Genomic DNA, 25,427 nt, shown 5'->3' with positions numbered 1-25,427 from the left:
ACGTTTTAAAAGTGCACCCTTTAGAAACAGTGTCCCCAATTCGGCATATGCGTTATAGCAAATTTGCGTTAACAAAATGCGTGTTAAAGCAGAACGACTTTTGGTGTTGAAGGCACTATAAAAATCTAAGTTGCTGTTTAGCTGAAGAAACATTAGTTCCTTTGTATAGATCTGTGGTAATCTTTGTGAGATGCAATCAAGGAAGGATGAGGTTAATCTCATCAGAGCCAATTGTTTTATGCAGTTACTTGGATTGTTCTAAGCCTAAGAGCTAGAGATTGATTTCTCCATAGTCTGCTGAACAGGTCTGTGATCCGTTAATGAGATTTATACTGTCCACTGTCAAATTGAGCAGATTTTTATTGAGAAATTTATACCAGAGTTTGCCGTTAGTTTCTTACTATTTTGTTGTAGAATAAAGAATGAGTGAGTGCCAGTAATTTCCTTTCTCCTGATGTAACTTCAACAGAAATCCCAGGGAGCATCGAGTTCAGGTTTTCATTGATCCTTCGCCAAAGCTCTGTCAGGTCAGGCAGCAGAAATACTATCCCTGCAAAGTAAACAGCTTGATACTGTTTGAGGAGGAGGAGAGGTCTGAAACATTACAAAAGAGGTTTAATTTTGGCAAAAATCTGTTGTCTTTACCGTTTTGTGACATGAGGATGTAATAATTGTCCAACAGGGCCTCTTGCTTCCAAATGGATCAGCTTTTGGGTGACGAGTTCAAAAAGATTTCCCATTGATGCTTTGTCGTGAGCTGTAGCTCCACCCTGTTGTATATTTTGATATCACCACAATCTCCTATCTTTTCATCATTTCCAAAAGGGAGGAGGCGGCCTAGTGACATTATCGCCGGACTGTTAATCCAGAGACCGAGGTAATGTTCTGGGGACACCGGTTTGAATCCCGCCAACGAAGATGGAATTTGAATTCAATAAAAATCTAGAATTAGTCAAAATTTCTAATAATGACCATGAAGCCACTGCTGATTGCCAGGGAATAAAAAACACCTGGTTCACTAATGTCCTTCAGGGAAGGAAACTGTTATCATTACCTGGTCTGGCCTACATGTGACTCCAGACTCTCAGCAATGTGGTTGACTCTTAACTGCCCTCTAGGCAATTAGGAATAGGCAATAAATGCTGGCCTAGCCAGCAACATCTTCATCACTTGAATGAATAAAAAAATGTTGTTGTGCTTTTCATGCCAACTCACTATTGACTCCTCTTTAAATATCTTGTCAAGAATGTCATTTTTCTTTGGGTATATGGCTGCTGTCCTGACCACCTTGGGCATGTCTGCAGAATAGTCTGTGAACCACAAACATATATAGCTCATCGAGCATCCTGTTTAGATCTTGGGGTTTCAATTTTTTTAAAAAAGTATTCACAAGCAAAACTATTTAGTCTTGAACAAAATCAAGGCTAGGTCATTCAACAAGTGTTGCTGAAATATTCTAAGTTTAAAAAGTGGCTATTAAATTGTTTGCCGATGCAATGATTAAAAGGAGATATAGATAAAATATTCTTTGAATAATGTAAGTTGCAGGCTTGCTACTTGCTTGAGGATTCTTGTTCCAAAGTGAAGGAACTGTGAAGTTCTGGAAGGGAGTGAAGGCTCCTAATTTTTGCATTTCTAGCGGTACTGTTTGTGTATAATACAGTGGTCCTTGTCTGATTTTAGACAGTGACTTGGTGTTCTATTTAAAATTCAGCCTCAGCCAATACGTTACACAGAAGATAAATTAAAATAGCTACTATTGTTCTGATCAATTATGCAGCACAATAGAGTACAGTGAGGGGGGAGTTGCCCTGGAAGTCCTCAACATTGCCTTCAGACCCCGTGATTGTCTCATGACATCAGGTCAAATGTGGACAATGAGGTCTTCTGCCGATTTAACTAGAGTTTACCAAACCTGGGCCCCCTTCAATGAATCGGTACTCCTCCATGTTGAAAAATATTTGGACAAAGCACTAAGGATAGCAAGGGTGCAAAATGTACTCTGGGTGGGGGATTTCAATGTCCACCACCAAGAGTGGCTCAGCAACAGGACACTGATCAAGCTGGTTGAGTCCTAAAGGACATAGCTGCTAGACTGGATCTGCGGCAGGTGGTGAGGGAACATACAAGAGGGAAAAGCATACTTGACCTCATCCTTACCAATCTGCCAGCTGCAGATGCATCCGTCCGTGGTAGTATCGGTAAGAGTGATGACCACACAGTCCTTGTGGAGGCGAAGTCTTGCTTTCACATTGAGAATACCATATATCCTGTTTTGTGGCTCTATCACTGTGCTAAATGGGCAGACCTTGAACAGATCTAGCACCTTGACTGGACATCCATGAGGCACTGTGGGCCATCAACAACAACTGAATTGTACTCCATTCATGGTCCAGCATATCCCCACTCAACCATTACCATCAAGCCAGGGGATCAGCTCTGGCACAATGGAGAGTGCAGGAAGGAGTAATACCATGCCAGGAGCAGTACCAAGCAGACGGAAAATGAGGTGTGAATGTGGTGAAGCTACTTGCATGTCAGACAGCATAAGCAGCAAGTGATAGACAGAGCTAAACAATCCCACAACCAATAGACAAGATCTAAGCTCTGCAGTACTGCCACACCCAGTTGTGAATGGTGATGGACCATTAAACAACTCATTGAAGGAGGTGGCTCCACAAATATCTCCATCCTTAATGATGGAAGATCCAAGCAGATCAGTACAAAATATAAGATTGAAGAATTTGCAGCTATCTTTAATGAAAAGTGCTGAGTACATGATCCATCTCAATCTCCTCTAGAAATCTCAACATCACAGATGCCAGTCTTCAGCCAATTCATTTAACTTCACGTGAGATTAAGGAACAGTTGGAGATGCTGGATACTACAAAGACTGGATCTTGATGACATTCCAGCAATAGTACTGAAGACGTGTGCTCCAGAACTTGCTGATCCCTTGCCAAGCTGTTCTAATACAGCTAAACATTGGCATCTACCCAACAATATGGATGATTGTCCAGATTCGTTATCCAAAAGGATAAAACCAACTATTAGGCTATAACCTTCTCCAATAAGAGACAATCTCCCATCGACCCTTGACATTTAGTAGTGTTACGATCACTGGATCCCCCGAATATCCACATCTTGGGGGTTACCATTGACCGGAGACCAAACTGGACTTACCATATACATATAATGGCTACATGAGCAGGTCAGAGGCTAGGTTCCTGCAGTGAGTAACTCACTACCTGACTCCCCAAAGCCCGTCCACCATTTATAAGGCACAAGTCAGCAGTGTGATGGAATAGTCCCCAGTTGACTGGATGAGTGCAGCTCCAACAACACTCAAGAAGCTTAGCACCATCCAGGACAAAGCAGCTTGCTTGATTTTCCCACATCCACAAACATTCATTCCCTCCACCACTGATGCTCAGTAGCAGTAGTGTGTATGATCTACAAGATGTTCCAAGCCTCCTTAGACTAAAGCTTCCAAATCCATGATCCTACAATCTAGAAGGACAAGGGCAGCTGATACATAGGAACACCACTACCTGCAAGTTTCCCTCCAAGTCACTCACCATTCTGACTTTGAAATATATTGCCATTTCTTCATTGTTGCTGGATCAAAATCCTGGAATTCTCTCCCTAACAGAAATGGACTGCAATGGTTAAAGAGGGTGCCTCACCAGCATCTTCTTGAGGGCATTTCAGGATGGGTAATAAATGCTGGGCATGCCAGCAGTGCCTATATCCCATGAATGAACTCAAACAAAAACGCAAGTAACCTAATTTTTTTCCTTGCACAAATTCTACACCATATGCATTTCCAGCAGGCGTTCCTAAATAGCAATGTGGAGCAGGACCTTTAATGTCCTCTTTCCGAACCGAAGGCACTAAAGCATCATCAGTACCAACCTCGGACCTTCCTTTGAGCACGGTCTTTCTATTCATTTACCAGACATGATGAACCCCTGTCGGAGTTTGATTTACTGTTTTAAATTGCAGCTTGAGATCAGTGGCATGCATTTTTGATTTAGATCGCAAGAGAAAATAGAGTTGACTCCTTTGCCACAAAAGCTTGATGGTAATTTGCATGGCTTTAATTGAATTTAAATGTCTGGCTTGTTTGCATGTGCTGTACTCAGTGATCGCCACCTCTGAGTGGTGTTCAATTACTGAGTATTCCAATATAAATACTGAGGAATATCCTGACACTTGAGGATGGTCCATTTCTTTTGATCATTCTAACATTGATGCCCTCTGACTCTGCTTCCTGACACATTTCCAATTATGAACGTTTGATGAATATTTTTGAAGAAAGTTCAAAGTGTTGTTGCCTGCTAATAGGAAAAGAGGCTTGCTTATCGTGGCATTCATGGCATCAGGATAAATACTTTCCAAAATATTGTAACTCAGTCTATTTGTGCAAAACTCCCACAAACAGCAGTGCGACAGAGATCGATTAATTTGTTTTTGTGATAAATATTGGCCAGGGCAATAATGCCCTCCTCTTTAAAATATTGCCGCGGAAACATCATGTCAACCTGGGAAGGCAGGCAGTGGTTTGATTTGAAGCTACTCCTGAAAGATGACACGTAGTCACTGCCAACCCTCCCTTGGCGTTGCACTGGAGATATCTGTGCACCAGTCCCTGGCACAAGCGTTCTGCCGGAGCTGCAGCCTGCTGTGTGTGTGGCCTGTGTAATGTGGAGTCACATAGCATGCAGAAGGAATACATTCTGTAGCATTTGGTATACAGTGAGACAGAGGTGGTGAGAACATTATCTGGTTTAAGATGGCTGTCACCTTAAACGCTGCCTGGTGTAGATAGAGAGATGGATCCAAAAAACAATTTGATGATTAGAAAAAAGGTGAGATTCAAGTTGGAATCATCTGTGTATCTGAATTCCGCCCACTGGTCCTATCTGCTTGGTTACCAGAGGCAGAGACAGAAAGGTGGGACCGAGGAGGATAACTATCACAATATCACAGTAACATCACAGCTTTAGAACATTACAGTCTAAAAGGGGAATGCAAGTTCAGCATCTGCAGTAGTAGGATTGTTAAAGTCAGCAGCATTAATGTAGGAAATAAAATACAAAAGAAATCCTTGGACGGTACCAGCTGGCAGTCATTTACATGTAATATTCTGGGAGCAGATGGCAATTAGCTGGTGAAAACAATGAGCCTGATTAAATAAGAGATGAACCTATTGACCCCTTACACAAACACAAATATTTATCTCTTCATATTTAGTTCCTGTTTCCAGTCTGTGTATATTTTTCTCAAGTTGTAGATATAACTCTGCTTTTCCACATGCCCAAAATAGGATTCAGAAGTACTTCCAAAGCTGTCACTAATTTACCCTGGGCATCATCATGGAGCTGAGTGAGAGCAGCACAGCTTACTGTTCACTTCACCGTTGTTCTTCTTTTCCATCTCTGTTGTAGAGGAGCTCCCTGTTGGGGAATCATGGCGTCCCAATAGAATAATCAGTTCTGAAAATAATGAGTAGATGTTAAATTAGCAGAAAGCAAATTGAGTGGGCAAATGCTCACAAAACAGCAGGTCGAGAAATAGATACGCTGGACATGCATGTTTTGAAATAAGAATTTGATGAATGCTAAGACACAACTTGATTAGAATGGAGAGTTTTGGATACAGTTTTGGTCTCCAGGCTGCAGGACGAACTTACTTGCATTCGAGGCAGTTCAGAGAAGATTTCCCTTGGAATGAAGGGATCATCCGAAGAAGAAAGATTAACCAGAATGAGCCCATACACATTAGAGTTTAGAAAAATGAGAGGTCATCTTACTGGAACTTAAAATTATTAAGGAACTTGTCTGGTAGATACAGAGAGGATGTTTCCCCTTGTGGAGAAACCTAGAGGTAGGGGGATAACAATATCAGTACATGAGATCTCCCTTTTAAGACTGATGCAAGTATATATATGTTCTGATGGTTGTTAATCTTTGAAATACCCAGAAGACTGGCGTCATTGAATATATTTCAGGTTGGTATTGCCAGGATTGGAGGGTTTTGCACGGTAGGGAGAGGCTGAATAGGCTGGGCTCAGTTGGTTGTGAGACCATTAGCTTTGACTATTATATGCTGCTGCTGTTTGACCTGTGTTACCAAGATGGCAGCTAAAGTTTTAGCGTTTTTCTCAGCTGCTTTTGGCATGTTCTGCTCCACTCTGAAACAAAAGTTGGTGACCTGGCTTGATAATGGTAGAAGAGGAGACTTGCTGGGCTATCCGATTTCAGTTCTATGGAGGTATCACAAATCTCTAAAGGGACAATGGTCGTTTATTTTCTCTTTTCCAAACTCATTTTTATCATAATTTTTCTTAGTTTTTTCCTGACATTTTTCATGATTAACAACAAAACAAACAAACAAAGCAACCTCTCCTTTTCTCTCTCTCCATTTCCCCAAGTCAGGTATGATTAAAACTGACTTGGCAAACATTTGATCAGCAATACATTTCCCCAGAAGGATATGTTGCAAAGAACAACCCTCATGAGAACTGATTGTAATCTTTCCATATACACAAATCAATTGATGCTGAAACCTGTGACTGAGGAGATGTATGCTAAATATTGCACTAGAGCAGCAAACTTTTCAAAGGACCTCTAGTGTTACTGGCCTGTTTCCTGTTAACAATGTAGCATTTTTGCCAATCCACTGTATTTCATCAAATCACTGAAAATGAACAGCCACCAACTAGTTTGTTACTTCGTTTTCTGTATTGTTGCTCCAAAGGAATGGGGTTTGCTGGTGAATTATTTTACAGCTTGGCATTGTTTGTGTTACACGCATTGCTTTCATCTTGCAATGGTATTGTATTGATTGCATATATATTTTATATAGTCAAAGATTTGTGATTAAAATTCTAATATATTCAAAATGGAAAATGAGGTGCTTGCTATGTGCGCATATTCTGTTATCAGTAGTACTTGACATTTTGACAGTTTGTACTTCAGTGGAATTATTCTGCCAATGTAGCAGTGGTTACACTCCACAGTGTGATGTCGTCTGATGTAATGCATATTTAATCATTAAGGGTTGTGAAAGAGATTGCTAGGTGGAGGTTGGTTTCCAGTCCACGTTTTATTGCTGACTTGCATTTTTATAAGTATTGCAGGTAATGAGTCCAATGTCTTGATTGATAAAAGGAGAGAACAACTGAATGTGATGTGGGTAAGAGATATCGCCCGAAAGACAGAAATGATGGAATTAAAATACAGTGGTAATTTGGCCTGTTTCAGAACTGACATCATGTTTGTAAGGAATGTTATAACTGTACCAAGCAAATTGTCACTCAGACTTGTAAATGCAGGTTACCATTGTGTTTTATTTTTAAAGTTGTAGAGATGTGGGGATACTTTCTGGAGAATGGAGTCACTGCACAGAACATATTGGGAAGAGAGCAGGGACTGCAAAGGATAAATGCTGAGAGGCTACCACTATTTGTGGTGGAGACTTGAAAAGGCGACACACTTTAAGCCTAAAGAGACCTCACTTCTAAGACTTAGGAGAATTGTTTTCTGAGTTAGGTAGTATGTGAATTCTCTTCCCACAAAGAGGTAGAGGTTATGCTGCTGCAGTTATTCAAAGTAGAAAGAGGTTTTGATTGAGAAGAGAATCCAGAGTTTTGGAAGATGGAGAGCAGGATGCTATTGAATGACAAAGCAAGCTTGAGGAGCTCAGTGGTGTACTCCTTTTCCTAAGCCGTGTGTTTCTATGCAATCCACTTTATGCTTCCTCTTAACCTTCTCTGCTGTCCGGGAAACAACCTTTGTTTTTCTAGTCTCTCCACATAAATCAATATTGTTCTGAATAGTTTCTTGAATGTTGTAACAGTAGTATTAAGTTGCTGCAATAAGTCCAGCTTTAAGCCGAACAAATTTTCAATCTATATCCTCGAGCCGGGGACATGAGCTCAGGGTGAGGCATAAGTCACTTGAGACAGAAATGAGGAGTCCTGCCTTCACTCAATGTGTTGACTCTTTGGAATCCTGTACTCCACAGGGCTGTGGGAGCTCACTAATTGAACATTTTATATCAGAAGTGGGTAGATTTCTGGAGACTAATGGCTTAAAGGCATCTGGAGATAGGATCACTTTCCTGCACTGAGGTAGGTCAGCTGTGATATAATTGAATAGCAGAACAGGCTTGATGGGCTGAATGATCTAATTCAGTTCCTATGTGTCAAAATCCTCTCACCACTTAAATAGAAAGTTGTGAGAAGCACACCTGCAATTTCTTGATATGTGTTGCTCAGTAAGAAGCAGAGGTTTCAACTCAGTCAGTTCACAGTAATTGCATTTCAGCAAGACTGAAAAATAAATCTTCAAAAATAGTCTCAGTCAGTGCATTGTAAAATCCCTTTCCTCTTTGGTCTATGAGAGTGATGGTTGTGCACACCAGGATTGTTCAATAGGGTTTCAATGCTGACTGAATCTGCAGATATCCAGTTCCCACGTGGTTCAGAAAAAATACCACGGATCAGCTAAGTCTCTCCAAGATGAACTGAGATTGAGGGACAGTGAGAAATAGTGTACTGCAATGTAACAGTAGCGTTGTAGAAGAATATTTTTAGTAGTGACAACTGCTCACTACTCTGCATCCAGTCGTGGTGTGGAAAATAAAATATTTTGACATGCTTTCACTTCCTGTAATGAGGGCCTCTTTAGCACATACCTTAATGGAGCTGATGACAGTTTTATAATGTTAACCTTTGTTTTTTCCTGCAGGAGTCTCTACGTTTGATGCACCCATACGTAATGTCAGTAAGGATACACCATTTCAGTTGTCAAGCTCCAACATTTAATTAAGTCACAGGTGATCACCTATTTCGATGTCACTTTGCAACAACACTTTCATTCATCTCCAAATCAATTGCTAACTTGCAATTTCTCTGTCATTTTCCTTTTCTCCACAATAAATTGTTGTGCCTGCATTTATTCTTTCTGATCTGTTTTTTTCTCTTGTCATATTTCAATATAAGCTTTCATCGTCCACTTCTATATTCCTTGCTAGCTTGCATTCATATTCTCTTTTTATCTTTTCAGTTTCTCAGCTCTCCTTTCCTGGCTGTCAAATTGCTTGCAATCCTCAGCTAACATTTATTCCTGGCATTCTTGAAGCCATTTCATTTGATTTAACACAGCCTTTTACTTTAACTGTGGTTGATTTGTCTTTCCCTTTGGGAATTTGTGCCTTTGAGGGATATAGTTCTGTTATACACCTTGTAGTATTTCTTGAAATGCTAGCCATTGTCTGTGTGCCATCAAATCTGTTAGTGTATTTTCCTAATCCACCATAGCCAACTTACTCCTCATAGTTTTATAGATGTATTTGCTCAGATTTAAGAACCTATGTTCAGAATGAACTATCACATTCAAACTTCATGTAAAGTTCTGTCATATGATGGTCACTATTTTCAAAGGCTCCATGCACCATAGATATTCATTAGCCTTTCCTCATGACACAGCACCAAATCTGAAATAACCCCATCACTAGTTGGCTCCTCAATGTACTGTTGTTGAAGCCCATCTTGTTTACCCTCCAGGAGTTCATCCTCCACAGCATTAGTGCTGACATAGTTAATCCAGTCTATGTAAATTGAAATCACCCATTATTAGTGTATTATCATGTTGCACGAATCTCCAATGTCCTGATTTATAGTGCGTCAACATGAGTAGCATAGCTTCGTGTTCTATTAAAAAAACTCCCACCAATGTTTGTTTCTCCTGTTTGTCTGTACCCAAACTGACTTTTTATCTTAAAACAACGAACTGTGGATAATGAAGACCTGAAACAAAACAGAAATTGCTGAAGAAACTGAGCAGGTCTGGCAGCATCTGTGGAGAGAAATCAGAGTTAATGTTAATAATTACAAGGCTGTTCTGAAGAAGGGTCACTGAATGCTACCAGACCTGCTGAGTTTCTCTAGTTTCAAAATATCGCTCCTTTGAAGCTCCTTTCTCACTAATGTAGAGGTATTCTCCCTTATTATGAGTGCTGGCTGACCTCCTGTCCTTTTAGCCTTTCTTTCCTAAATGTCACATAGCCTTGCATTTCCAATTCCTAACCTTGGTCACTCTCTAGCCATGTCTCTGTAATGGCAACTAAATCAGTAACATTTACCTCAATATCTACATGTAAGTCTTTTATAATCTTTTTATTAATGCTGTGTGCATTTAGTTGAGTGCCTGTTAATTCAGTTTTTTTAATGTTATTGTCTATTGTGATCTTATTTGATGTTTATCTCTGCTTTGTCTTTCTTCTATTTTTACTTTCTTCATTTCTATTTCCTTTAAGCAGTTTTGCTTCCTTCAGTCGGAACTCGCTGTCAGGTTCCTATTCCCATCATCTTTGTATAAACCCTTAGTGCCATCATTATTGAATCTTGTGAGAATGTTCGTCCCGTCCTGCTAAGCTGTAGTTTGTTCTTTTTGTCGAAATCCCACCTTCTCCACAAGGGTGGGGTGAGGGGGAACCCAATGCCGCAGAAATCTGCCCTCCCTCCAATGCCAGTTTCCGAGACATGTGTTCAGTTGCTTGGCTGTCTGATTTCTGTGGGGCTGGAGGTGCTCCTGAGATTGCTGTTTTAGAGGTTTGCTTTCAATCTTCTTCCTAGCTCCCTGCAATCCTGCTTTCAGGATCTCATGCACATTTCAGGATCTCATAGCAGCAGGGAGATGGAAGAAAGTATAGGTCGGCAGATTTTGGAAAAGTGTGGACGTAGTAGGGTTGTTGTAATGGGTGACTTTAACTTTCCCAATATTGATTGGAACCTCCTTCGAGCAGAAGATTTGAATGGAGCTGTTTTTGTAAGGTGTGTTCAGGAGGGTTTCCTAACTCAGTACGTTGACAGGCCAATGAGGGGAGAGGCCATTCTAGACTTGGTGCTCGGTAACGAGCCGGGGCAGGTATCAGATCTTGTGGTGGGAGAGCATTTTGGTGATAGTGACCACAACTGCCTCACATTCTACATAGCTATGGAGAAGGAGAGGATTAGGCAAAATGGGAGGATATTTAATTGGGGAAGAGGAAACTATGATGCGATTAGACATGAGTTAGGAAGCATGGATTGGGAGCAATTGTTCCATGGTAAAGGCACTATAGACATATGGAGACTGTTTAAGGAACAGTTGTTGCAAGTGATGAATAAATATGTCCCTCTGAGACAGGCAAGAAGTGGTAAGGTAAAGGAACCTTGGATGACGAGAGCGGTGGAGCTTCTCGTCAAAAGGAAGAAGGTAGCTTACATAAGGTGGAGGAAGCTAGGGTCAAGCTCAGCTCTGGAGGATTACAGGCAGGCGAGGAAGGAGCTCAGAAATGGTCTGAGGAGAGCCAGGAGGGGGCAGGAGAAATGCTTGGCAGAACGGATTAGGGAGAACACAAAGGCATGTTACACTTATGTGAGGAATAAGAGAATGGACAAAGAAAGAGTAGGCCCGATCAGGGATAGCATAGGGAACTTGTGTGTGGAGTCTGAGGAGGTAGGGGAAGCCCTAAATGAGTTTTTTGCTTTTGTAATGAATGAAACTTTTGAAGAGCAGGTGTGCATGCTGGAATGGATAGAGATAGAGGAAGCTGATGTGCTGAAAATTTTGTCAAACATTAAGATTGACAAGTTGCCAGGCCCGGACCAGATTTGTCCTCGGCTGCTTTGGGAAACGAGAAATGCAATTGTTTCGCCACTTGCGAAGGTCTTTGCATCCTCGCTCTCCACTGGAGTTGTACCTGAGGACTGGAGAGAGGCAAATGTAATTCCTCTCTTCAAGAAAGGAAATAGGGAAATCCCCGGCAATTACAGACCAGTGAGTCTCACGTCTGTCGTCTGCAAGGTGTTAGAAAGGATTCTGAGGGATAGGATTTATGACCATCTAGAAGAGCATGGTTTGATTAAATGCAGTCAACACGGCTTTGTGAGGAGCAGGTCATGCCTCACAAACCTTATCGAGTTCTTTGAGGATGTGACTAGAAACATTGATGAGGGTCGAGCTGTGGATGTGGTGTATATGGACTTCAGCAAGGCATTTGATAAGGTTCCCCATGGAAGGCTCATTCAGAAGGTCAGGAGGAATGGGATACAGGGGAATTTAGCTGTCTGGATACAGAATTGGCTGGCCAACAGAAGACAGTGAGTGGTAATAGAAGGAAAATATTCTGCCTGGAAGTCTGTGGTGAGTGGTGTTCCACAGGGCTCTGTCCTTGGGCCTCTATTGTTTGTAATTTTTATTAATGGCTTGGATGAGGGGATTGAAGGATGGGTCAGCAAGTTTGAAGATGACACAAAGGCGGGAGGTGTTGTTGACCGTATAGAGGGCTGTTGTAGGCTGTAGCGGAACATTGACAGGATGCAGAGATGGGCTGAGAGGTGGCAGATGGAGTTCAATCTGGATAAATGCCAGGTGATGCATTTTGGAAGGTCGAATTTGAAAGCTGAGTACAGGATTAAGGATAGGATTCTTGGCAGTGTGGAGGAACAGAGGGATCTTGGTGTGCAGATACATAGATCCCTTAAAATGGCCACCCAAGTGGACAGGGTTGTTAAGAAAGCATATAGTGTTTTGGCTTTCAATTAACAGGGGGATTGAGTTTAAGAGTCATGAGATCTTGTTGCAGCTCTATAAAACTTTGGTTAGACCGCACTTGGAATACTGCGTCCAGTCCTGGTCACCCTATTATAGGAAAGATGTGGATGCTTTGGAGAGGATTCAGAGGAGGTTTACCAGGATGCTGCCTGGACTGGAGGGCTTATCTTATGAAGAGAAGTTGACTGAGCTCAGACTTATTTCATTGGAGAAAAGGAGGAGGAGAGGGGACCTAATTGAGGTATACAAGATAATGAGAGGCATAGACAGAGTCGATAGCCAGAGACTATTTCCCAGGGCAGAAATGACTAACACGAGGGGTCATAGTTTTAAGCTGGTTGGAGGAAAGTATAGAGGGGATGTCAGAGGCGGGTTCTTTACACAGAGTTGTGAGAGCATGGAATGCGTTGCCAGCAGCAGTTGTGGAAGCAAGGTCATTGGGGACATTTAAGAGACTGCTGGACATGCATATGGTCACAGAAATTTGAGGGTGCATACATGAGGATCAGTGGTCGGCACAACATTGTGGGCTGAAGAGCCTGTTCTGTGCTGTACTGTTCTATGTTCTATGTTCTATTTTGACTGAAGTCATTGGTACCAATGTGGACCATGACTCTGCTGTTAACCCTCTTGCAGAAGCATGTCCTGCAGCTGTTCTGTGACATCCCTGAACCCTGGCACCGGTGGGAGGTAACTAGCCTGGAGTCATGTTTATAGATACGGAAACAGAAACACCGGCCTGCTTGACCCTGATTAATGAACATCCCCTATCATGGCTGCACTTCTCCCTCCTGTACAGTTGATCCATCCTGATTCTGAATGTACTTCTCCGAGGAACCCAAATAGCATCACCACTATCCAAAACAGATAAGTAATTAGTGAGTGGGACCTCTGGGAACTGCTGCTGTACTTGTTCAGTTCTCTTGGACTTCCTGGCCCTTTTCTGCACCATGCTCCTAGTCTGCAGTATGTCCACCTCCCTATGTTATCCGCATAGCTCTCAGCCAGTGACCTCTGACTGTTGCTCAAGTAATGCCCATTAGTTCTTGTATATTACAGGACATACATTCCACACCACCGAGCTGACCTGCTGTGTCTTGTTTTGTACTTCACTTATGTTAACTTGATTTTATTTGACCTTAACGATGGTTGAAAGGTTTATAAAGTTAAACCTCACTAATACTTAAAAGTCCAACTAATGTTCAACACACCTTACAAGTTGCAGTAAGCACCAAATTGTTGAATCACCTCTTTCTTCTTTGCACCAAATTCCCACGTGAACCTAATTAGCTGGTCACTTGCCTACATTTAACTCAGAGATGGTCTCCTGACTGTTGACACTTCCTGTTGGTGTTGAGAACCATGTCATCTGGCAAATAGGCTGCCTCAGGGCACTATTGTCTAACTAAAAATCTCTCATCCAATGAAGAACAATTCACAATATGCAGCAGCATGGTGACTCAGTGATTAGCACTGCTGCCTCACAACGTCAGGGACCCAGGTTCATTTCCAGCCATGGACGAATGTCTATATGGAGTTTGCACATTCTCCCCGTGTCTGTATGGGTTTTCTCCGGGTGCTCCGGTTTACTCCCACAATCCAAAGATGTGAAGGTTAGGTGAATTGGCCATGCTAAATTGTCCAAAATGTTCAGATATGTGTAGGTTAGGTGCATGTTTCTACACTGTAGGGGTTCTATGATTCTATATTTTTGCCGTGTGTGAAGTGGTGAGTGGATTGGAGAACACTGTGCTAAACCACATATTTAAATTTATTTTGGATAGCTGCTGAAAGATATCAGTTATATAGTTGCATATGATACCAAAAAAGCTTGTTCACAAAAACTCCAGATTTGTTATGCAATCAGTGCAAACTTTGGATGTTCACATCGCTGTTGGCCACAGTGACTTTGTAACATAAGCCAACATCAAAAACAAGTGTCCATAATGCGACCCGATTACCACATCACTTATAGCAGAACTCTTCTCTCACTGGTCTCTTCTGCCATTGGTTAAAGTGAATATCTATTCCATGTCCAATGGATATGCTGTGTTTACCTTGTAGAGATGGAAGGATACTACTGCCGCTGACATCTGTCCAGTGTTTGAAATGTTTAAAGGCCCTATTGTTCAGATTCCAAACAAGCCATGTCAGGATACTCTTTTATACTGACACAGCTTTAGTTCTGATTCTGAGACAGTTGTTTGTGCACCAGCTGCCAGCAATTGTAGTGTCAAATCTGGTTCCCTTGTTTAGTGGTAGATGTGCACATCCAGTTTTCAGAATTTCCCAAAGAACGCGGCACGGTGGCACAGTGGTAAGCACTGTTGCCTCACAGCGCCAGAGACCCGGGTTCAATTCCCGCCTCAGGCGACTGACTGTGTGGAGTTTGCACGTTCTCCCGTGTCTGCGTGGGTTTCCTCCGGGTGCTCCGGTTTCCTCCCACAGTCCAAAGATGTGCAGGTCAGGTAAATTGGCCGCGCTAAATTGCCCGTAGTGTTAGGTAAGGGGTAAATGTAGGGGTATGGGTGGGTTGCGCTTCGGCGGGTCGGTGTGGACTTGTTGGTCCGAAGGGCCTGTTTCCACACTGTAATGTAATCTAATCTAATCTAAACACTGCTGGGATAAAGATGTCGGAGTTAGTCATTCAAACAATGGGAGCCTTTGGTGAAGTGGGGCTGTCTGCAGGAAGACACAAACAAGGATGTATCCACTTGCATATTTAGACAGTGTCCTATTTCCCATTTGTGGCTATATGTCATGTCCTGTATTATAATTATCCTGGGGCATTTTATTACATTAAAAATGCAATAAAAATATAAGTTGTAACTGCCTCAAAGGCTAAGCATTCTTGAGGTCCTGTTATCACTGAAATAATTTTGCACAACGGAGCTAAATTCCTGTAAGAAATAACATGGTTCAATTAGTTGAATACTAGAATAAATTTATAGTCTGTTCATACCCGAATTGCTATTGTTATTAGAATTGATAGGAGTAGTTACTTGGTATTTTTAAAACAAGAAGTCTTAAGTGCATGATATCTTTTTAGTGCTATTCATGTTTTCACTCCTGAAAGCTCAAAGGATTATATTCCACTGGTAATTACAGTAGCCTCCAGTTTATACTGCACCTGCTGTTTTGCTTCCTGAGATTCCATAAGAACTGTCAGCTTCCATTTAGGATATATAGAAGTCTACCTCAGAAAAATAGAGTTACAGAACAGCAAACCAGTCAAATAATTAAAGATAGTTCTTTTGAACCTTCACCGTTCTGCAGTAATGCTTTGACTTGTTTAAAGTTCCTTGGCCAGATTAAATACTTGCCATCAGTATGTTATAAATTAATGCAAGCAGTGTGTAATTGAGTGTTCATGAAGGTGGAGGTTTGAAACTAAAATCTGTTAATTGAACTTGAATGGAATTTTTAAACTTTATTGTTATTAACAACCCTGACAATTAGTTTACTGCTATAAATTTGAACATCTGCCATTTTCTAGATCTTTTGTACTGTGCCCATCTGGACAGGGTTTTGTTGCATCCCATATCATTGGCATTCATCTTGTTCACTTTTCTGCCTCACTGGCTGTTTTGATCCCTTTGTGCAGTTCTTTAAATCTATCTTATATTATTTCACGTCAAGACTAAGGAAAAGTAATTATTTCCATGACACAAGGGGCTTAATTGTTTTAAAAGTGCAAATCATAACCACGGTAATTTTGGTTGCTGTATTCGTACACAATTTGCTTGGTAATTATAGAGCCATTCATTTCTTCCATTGTTTGTGATTCTAATTTGACTAAATATTTCAGATTCAGCTCACTAATTACTGACTTTGTTAATTAATGTCTTTTCTAAACCAAATAGGATTGTACTTTGTAGTGGAAGGGAAGATCGTTCCATTTGGAAGATTTGTTGTGGCAATAATATGGAATAATAATGTTACCAAATATAAATCAAGTGATTTGTCATATGGCAAATGTAGTTAAACAACATAAAGTAGGGAATGAAATTGGCAAGTAATTATCAAGTAATCTTGTATTTATGGAAAACTGACAGACACTGGAACATTTGTATTAATTTCAGAGTGGTGCTGTAAAACCCTGATTACTGATAGGTTTCTCATGCATTATAGACTTTTGGTGGACAGTGACTGCAGGACTCAATTTCCAAAAAATGTTGAAGGTTCACTTAATTAAAATCTAAGAAGAATAATGAAGTTCCTTGTCTAAACTATTTTGTCAAACCAAAGGTATCAATATACTGAGAGCTCTTGTTCAACATATACTGAACTGCATTTTTGTGGACTTCTTGATAAACCTAAAATATCGATTCACACTGAAGCTATTAAATATGGCTTGGGTAAATGTTAACTTACTACAGTGCTGATGTTTTGAAACAGAATTTAGGTATGCTAAAATAATTACGATCAACTTTCACAAATTGAAACCTTGATTAGAACTTTGATTTTTATAGATTCCATCTGAATTGAGTTCCTGCACCAAATCAGAAATTCCCGTTAATGAATTCACAAAGTAGCTTCACAAAGGGGTGGCATGGTGCCTTGCAGCACCAGGGACCCGGGTTCGTTTCCAGTCTTGGGCGACTGTCTGTGTGGAGTGCACATTCTCCCCGTGTCTGTGTGGGTTTCCTCCAGAAGCTCCGTTTTGCTCCCACAGTCCAAAGATGTGCAGCATAGGGGAGTTCGCTATGCTAAATTGCCCATAGTGTTCAGGGATGTGTAGGATAGGTGTATTAGTTAGGGGTAAATGTAGAGTAATAGGGTAGGAGAATGGGTCTGGGTGGGATACTTTCCAGAGACCTTTGGGCCAAAGGGCCTGTTTCCACACTGTAGGGATTCTATTCTATTCTATGTCAATGTTGTTGAATAATTACAAGTGAAAAATGTGAACTCCTATAATTTTTTCCATAATAATATGATTGAGCCATCTGAATTAATTTTGGAGATTCTCTGAAATAATTTAATGCTATGTTTAAAGCTTGCTGTTAAATGTGTAGGGTTCAAATGAAAAATGTATTAGGCAGTTAGTATATTACAGAAAATAAGTTTGTTCCAGCTGCTGAGGGGATAATTTGTTGAAATGTAAATAGCTCACAGCAAATTTATTTTTTAAAAAACTGTGTAGAAGCTAATAGCTGTAATTGTCATATTTTATTGACGCGACCAGTTGTTTATTTGAAAATTTTTTAACATTATATTTGAAAGATTTGTTATGAAAAGTGACCAAACTAGGTCTTGTGAAAGTGTTTTTGATTGTATTCCTCAGAGATACAGTACTGATGGACATTTTGACTGGCATATCAAACTATTTCACTAATCATAATGACCAGGCCCTTTAAGGTAAATGATTTGCCTTTTATTTGTAAAAAGGAGTTGAGATGCAACAAATATTCATTGAAATATTCATTGAAAAGTTGCATGCTGGCCTCCGAATCACTGAAGTATCATCAAGAGGAGTTCTGTGTTTGATTTAACAAAACTGGAAAAAAAATGTAATCAATCGCCACCTGAAATTTAAGTCTATTGTGGCAATATTTTCCGGTACAGATATTTAACTAAAGTCAGTTAAATGAAGGCTCCACGTAGAGGCAATCTGATTCTCAAATGGGGAATTGAAGCCATTCGTAAATAAAGCCTCATTGATGTAAAAGGGAAGGGAGTTCTGTTTGGTGTGATGACAGTAAAGGAGTGCTTGTTGGGATTTACTGTGATTGTATTCTGCTCTGTGTTTGAAAGTCTTCAAATTTGTGTTACATGCAAATAGTTTTATTCATTCTATTCCACCTTCATTTATTTTGTGTAAGAAGCTTGTTTTATTGTTAAACCTGAATCTGCAGCATTGTAAGTCTCTTTGTGAAGGACAAACTCTCAATAAATCCAAAAATAAATCTATCAAGCCAAATTTCAGTCTGAAATCTGACTTGTCCAGTACCACCAACTATTAAGAGCCTATAAGCACCCCCCACCCCAAACCTACCCCTATCTCCACCCAAAAGTATCTGCTGTGGAGCCTTCACTATCCCCTTGGCATTAGTGAAGTGGTGCTGACTGAGGCCTGGACCACTGAAGCCACTGGACCCAGTAGTAAGCATTGTAATCACAGCCCTCTCCTGCCCCTGGTGATAAGCTCTGTAATATTAAAACTTCTAAAAACATTGCAATCTCGTTTATATCAAATAACATAAATCTAAAAATTCTGAGAATCATTGTATTCTATTGACATATTCTTTCCAGGTATAAGACTAAATATCTCACTTGGTAAGGCAGTGCCATTACTGGTCTCTGATGTCAGCTGTGAAGCAAATGGTCACTCATCTGTAACTCCTCACTGTAGATACAATCAGTGATTTTCACTCTTGTGAACCCATTTCCATCCACATCATTGCTTTTAAATAATTTGTGCTAGTGCGAGTGTTGTTATGGGAAAAATATTTATAGCTTCTGTGTGATTTTTAACTTTGTATGCTCCAATCCAACACCGGCACCTTCAAATCATTAGCCTGAGAATCTTTCTACTGCTAGTCTTATTCTGAGGGTTAGTTGGTTAATTTATCTTTATGTAGCAAGAGACTGAGGAGAAATGCGACATTGCCAATCATTATAGGCAGTATATTGTAAACAAAGCCCTGTTTCAAGAAAGAAATGGCAAAACAGATACAACAGCTCTAGATCCATGAACCTTACCAGCTACTCTAATGTGATTCTTTCAGAATAACTTTTAGATTTCTTCGTGTGATTCTCTTGTAGACAACAACCAGCTTTAATTCTGAAGAGGATCATTCTGTTTAAACGACCTCTTTGATTTTTTTGGAGGAAGTGAAATCCCTTCAATCTGATGTAGCTAGATTGCCACAAAACATTTATGCAAGTTGTACGTGAAAGGATTTTGTAGCAATTAAGCTCTAAGGTGTGTGGATTTGTGGCAAATCATAAAAAAAAGATAGTTGGCTGGACTACATCAAGCAATAGGCAAACACTTAGAGAAGTTATTTCAAATTGTTTTGGACAAAATGGAGTTTATACACAATAGGGCATAGGAGGCCAACAAAGAGTGCATTGGATTAGTTGAATCTGAAGGTTACAAAGATATGCAGAAAGATTTCAATAACAGCAGAATTAAACTGGGAGAGTGAGGTGGAGATCAGCGGAATAGCAGGTGTGCAAGCAAGTCCTCTTGGTCACTGAGGATCTAGGCTTTACACCATTCTTCAGGATTAACAGGTGCTGAGACTGAATAGTCTGATACAGCATGAAGGAGTCATTTGTCCCAGAGAGAGAAAGAGAGAATTTGATAGGGTTAATGTTGACCCACAGTAATTGTGACTCATCTAAGACTGTATGTTGGACAGGCATTCTGTTACCACAAAGCCATTCCAGGGGTTGCAGTGAGTAATGGAGAGAAAGCAGGTTATCCAACCACTGAAGTGGTGATATCCAAATTAAATGACTGACCAACCATAGGTATAACTTAAACAACACCATTTTAGTTACATGTGGCAGTGGTGTAAACTCTCTTCCAAAACAGCAGTAGATACTAGATCAGTTGTTAATTTTAAAGCTGAAAGAGAGAGAATCTTTTTGATAAGCAAAAGTATTGAGGCCACAGTTCAACCATGATCTCATTGAATGGTGAAATGGATTCAAGGGGCTGAATGGCCTCCTCTTGTTCCTTATCACTGAGAATGTTGACTGAAATAATGAGATATGCCAGAGCTACATTTGCTCTCACTTTATGATAGGTCATCGTCATAGAATCTCTACAGCGTGAAAGCAGGCCATTTGGCTCATCCACACTGATACTCCAAAAAGTATCCCATCCAGACCTATTCCTCAACTCTATATTTACCTCTGACTAATGCATCTAACCTACATATCCGTGAACACTATTGACAATTTAGCATGGCCAATTCACCTAATCTGCAAATCTTTGGATTGTGAGATGAACCCAGTACACCCAGAAGAAACCACCAGAGACATTGGGAGAATGTGCAAATTCCACACAGTCCGAGGCCGGAATCGAACCCGGGTCCCTGGTGCTATGAGGCAGCAATGCTAACCACTGAGGCACCGTGTCAGGGCTTGCTTATTTCATCATTCTGAACTGAAGCACCTATTTGGTTCAGCTGACCAAGCCAGTTGCTCCCTTCGCTGTAGATTATTAAAGTTGTTATAGCAGGACAATTGTGAAAGTCCAAGGTAATCAGGTAGCATCAACATGGTTTTGTGAAAGCAAATCATGTTTATAAGCTCATGGTATTGGGGTAACATATTAGCATTGAATGACAACTGACGGAAGACAGAGTAGGCTTGAATGAGCCATTTTCTGGTTGGCAAGATGTAACGGGTCATGTGTCATAAGCATCAGTATTGAGGCCTCAGTGTTGTACAAATTATCTGAATGACTTGGATGAAGGGACTGATTGATGTGGTTAGTAAGTATACTGATGACACAGAAATATAAGTAAGTAACCTAGAGGTCACAAGGCTGCAAAAAGATATTGATCAATTTGGTAAGTGAGCAAAGGTCAAGCAATTGAAGTGTAAGGTGGGAAGATGTGAATTGTTTACTCTGGCAGGAAGAATAAAAAAAGCATGAGAGATTACTGAACTCTGAGATGAAGAGGGATCTGATGTCTGAGTGCATGATTTGCGAAAGGTCAGTCATGGAAGTACAGCACATAATTAAAAAACCTAATAGAATGTTGTCATTCATTATGTGGGGAATTAAATACAAAAACAGGGAGGTTATGTTTCAGGGCACTGATGAGATCACACCTGGAGTATTGTGTGCAGCACTGGCCTCCTTATTTAAGGAAGGATTTGAGTTCAGTGAAAGCAGTTCAGAGAAGGTTTATTTGACTAATGTTTGGAATGAGTGGATTGTGTTATCATAGAATCATAGAATTCCGACAGTGTGGAAGGAGGCCATTCAGCCCATCGAATCTCCTCCAACCCCACAAAGAGCATCCCACTCAGACCCAGCCCTCTACCATATCCTGTAACCCCACATTTACCGTGGTTAACCCACCTAGCCTACACTCCCCTGAACACTTTGGACTGTGCTGCCCCTCTTGAGGAAAGTTTGGATGAGCTCAGTGGTTTCCATGAGTTTAGTAGAATAAGAGGTAAATTCATTGGAACATACGAGATATTGAGAGGTTTGTTAGGACACATCTGGGGCGAATGCTTCCTGTTATGAGAGAATCTAGAACCAGGGGCCATTGTTTCAAAATAAGGTATTGACATTTATGATTGGTGTGGAGAAATAACTCACTGAAAGTTGATAGACTTTGGAACGCTTGTCCTCCTTTTTTTAAAATGTCTTTAAGGCAGAGGTAGGTAGATTCTTGATGAACAAGGAGCTGAATGGCAATCAAGGATAGGAAAGAATGTGGAACTGTGTTTGCAGTCAAATCAGCGATGAATTTATTCAGTGGTGGAACAGGCTGGAGGGGTGGGGTGGCTTAAACCTGGCAATCTGAAGTTTAAACTTCTTCAGGAGTGCACATTGGAACTATTTCTTCAGTGACTTGATGAGCATCAGTACCTTGCATTCAATCTTTTGTCACTCCCCATAGTGGAAGATAGGGTTGAAGCCTGGAGGTTTTACCCTAAGTTACATACCAATTTAGCAGACAATCAGTAAGTGGCAACCAAGAATGAAAAGCATGCTTAATCATTTAAAAAAGATACATTCACTCTGCTTTTCATCTTACCAACAAATGCCCTGAAGGCTAAACTGTACACAGACGTGCTGCAACATTATCAAGGTTCTGTGCATGTTGAATGTATCCATTATTACTTATTGTTTACAAATTAAAAAGTTTACTTAGCCACATCTGAAGTCCCAGTTAGCCACAATGTTAGCTGCTAAAGTACAGCAAACCACTGCTTAAACCGATTTGTGGTTTGTTTGGCAAAAGTGGGTGAGCGCTGGATTTGCAGGTCCTTGTTTGTTTGAGGTTTGGCAGCTATATTCTCTAAATCATCGCCAATTCCAAGCACAACTGTTAGTCACACTCCTATCAGTTGGTATAAGATTCCTGTGTGAAAACTATACTTAAACTCATGTTTGAGAAATATCTGAAGAATATAAATCCTTGTTTAGCCTAAAAATATTTGAGAGATTTAGGTAGGTACTGTTGTGCTTTGATTTTTCATCGCTGAGGAGGAGAAAATTAATTTTATGGTCAAGAAGTGGAATATATATTTGCCTGTAAGCAATCCACATTCTGTTGGGGCCACATAATTAATCTTCTCTCCCGCGAGCTACTGGTTAGTTTCTGCAGGGAGACCTGAGTTTGTCTCAAGGATACCACACATTCCAAGCATTGCAGGATGTAACTTGGCCCGGTTTGCTGAAAAATGGCAGTTCCAGTAACTTAACAGGAGTGATGAGGTTGCATTTTTTTAACACATTATTACAGATGCAATAGTCTCTGGAAAGATCTTAATTAAATTATCCTAAAAATCTTAACTCATTGCATTACCAAAACATGAAAAAATTGTAATCCAAGATAATATAATTCTTCTAGCTTTATTCCTGCTAGTGCATCAATCAGTTGTTGCTATAATTGGACTTCACTAGCGATATTAAACAGTGTGGCCCCTAAGGTAGTCATTGTAGCTGCTATATTTAAATGTTCAGCAATGAATTATAAAACAGCTTCATAATTAGAGTGTGATGTGATTTCAGCAGTGGTCCCAGAATGCTTGGGAATTGTATGCCAATATTTCTTTTAATTTGGTTGAGGAAGCGAACTTCTTTTCCCCTCAACAGCTGATGCCGCAAACCATTTGATCTATGTCAAATTATGAAATATGCTTACCTTTTTATTTCTATAATTAGAAAAAAAATGCCCCCCTTTTGTCCTGGACCTTTTTAATTGGAGGGGTGAGTGTATGTGTGTGGTGTTGGGCCTGGATGGTGGCAGAGTTGCCTGGAGGAGGACAGATGAGATGCAAGTTTCAGGGCATCATGTATTCTTAGCAGCCCCATACTTCATGTATTAGCCAAATGGAAATGTTGACAGTGTGGAGTCAATTTATAGCTGCCCAGTCGTGACATGACTTGCCAGGCTCTAATTTTCTGTCTGCTTATGGACACTCCCCAGCAGTGAGTCACTGAATGGCGCTTGGGAGTAGAAACCGGTTTATTTGTCCCCACAGACTAATTTAAATGTTGCAACTGGTTGCACGACTGGGCCAATACATTCCAAATTTTCTACATCATATGCACAGGACAGGTGTAATATTAAAATGGCTATTGGCCCTGAAAAGACCTCCTGGGATCTGTGCAGGGGTGGGAGAACATTTGCAGGGAGATGATGTTGGACCATGGGTGGTGGGATTGGGGCAGGGATCAAAGGAGCTTTTCCTGATCTCGCTCCCCCCCTCCCACTCCCCACCTGCACCCCCAATGTATTCACATCCTGGCTTCCTCTTTTACCCTGCCCCCACTCCTCCAGTTTTCTCCAGTGTCCTGATCTTAACTGACTCCTCTTATTGCCTATTAACCAAGCAGCCCTGCACTCTGCGCCAACACGGCTATAGCTGAGGTATAGGTACCATTGTACCTGTGTTCTGCATCAGTCGAGATTGCATAATGATGGCAAAAGCCATCTTTGCCATGGGTAGCTCTTATCCCCCAGAAGCCAGCCTTGTATGGCTCCTGGACCCTTAAATGTACCAGTTACATGAGGGTGCACCAGGCTGTCGGAGTCATGACAGTCACTACACCCTTCTCGAGCAACTAGGGACGGTCTAGAAGTGCTGGGCCAGCAACATCCATATCCCATGAGTTAATAAAAAATGTGCTGGGATAGTGGATAAGCATGTCCAGGAAGTGGTAACTAATCACCGATCATTATTTGGCATTAATTGAATGGACTCCTTTCATGTCGATGAATTGCGATGAACTTATGTTGTGGTTTGGTCCTGTTAGTGCCATGTGTCTGCAGTTGCCATCTTGGAAATGGAGTTGGGATGAGATGCATTCTGTGGGGTCTTGTCCTCCAAACTTGTCCTGGATTGGGTGCTCCTTGTCATTTAATGTGGCCTGCTGCTGCCCTTGTGGTTGCTGATGGTCTCCTTGGTCCTCCTACACCTAGCATCACTACCTTTAGCTGACAGTCGTGGCTAGGCATGGACACTTGGAGCAAACGAGCAGCTCAGAACTGTAACCTGGCCCAATTCATGAGCTTGGGTGCCTGCCTGACTCTGTGCACAAAGTGTCCTCGCAGCAGCTTTTCAATGCTAGTTGTCAGTGTGCACTGAGAATTCACAAGATCGAGTTCCTCCTGGTAGATGGTTGAATAGGAGGCTGCATTTTAATGAAGCCCCTTTAATAGGCAATGTGCTCTCCCTAGCAAGAATCCAGCCTTGACATCCAGAATTGCTCCCAAAGACAATGTAGGCTTTGCTGGACTTCTTGCATAATTCTGCCATATTTTGCACCATAGTCCACATTGTTCATGACCCTATAAAAGTATGCCCTAGTGTTGCTTTTCAGTTTATTCTTTCTATGTCATTTATTCTAAATGAGAATATACTGTGGTGTGAAAATATCCCTTGGGTTTCACAAAATATGCTAATTGGCCGACACTTTTTGACTTTAGGTGCAGTTAGAAGTGCTTATGTGATTTTGGTGTGAGTTTTTAAATGATTTTTCTTCCTGGGTTTCATCAACTGAGTTGGTTGGATATGACTGTGTGGAGTTTGCACATTCTCCCCGTGTCTGCGTGGGTTTCCTCCGGGTGCTCCGGTTTCCTCCCACAGTCCAAAAGATGTGCAGGTCAGGTG

The 25,427-nt window shown here is 41.0% G+C and overlaps 1 protein-coding gene across 6 annotated transcripts in view; it reads left to right on the top strand.

Annotated features, from left to right (window-relative positions):
- LOC122550905 (amyloid beta precursor protein binding family B member 2b) overlaps positions 1-25,427 on the top strand; it is a 266,027-nt gene that overhangs the window by 35,088 nt on the left and 205,512 nt on the right. Inside the window, exon 2 of one of the 6 annotated variants that reach the window (XM_087987584.1) lies at positions 8,757-8,844. The exons of the other annotated variants lie outside the window; for them this stretch is intronic. The gene's annotated coding sequence lies outside the window, so the exon portion shown is untranslated. The remainder of the gene's footprint in view (positions 1-8,756; positions 8,845-25,427) is intronic. 6 annotated transcript variants of the gene reach the window in all.

The sequence above is a fragment of the Chiloscyllium plagiosum genome, unplaced genomic scaffold (genome assembly GCF_037043375.1).
Source record: "Chiloscyllium plagiosum isolate Xiang-an unplaced genomic scaffold, Cpla_swu_hap1 HiC_scaffold_1, whole genome shotgun sequence".
In the NCBI taxonomy this organism is placed as follows: domain Eukaryota; kingdom Metazoa; phylum Chordata; class Chondrichthyes; order Orectolobiformes; family Hemiscylliidae; genus Chiloscyllium; species Chiloscyllium plagiosum.
Note: the sequence above shows the minus strand (reverse complement) of the source record. Positions and strands in the feature narration are given on the sequence as shown.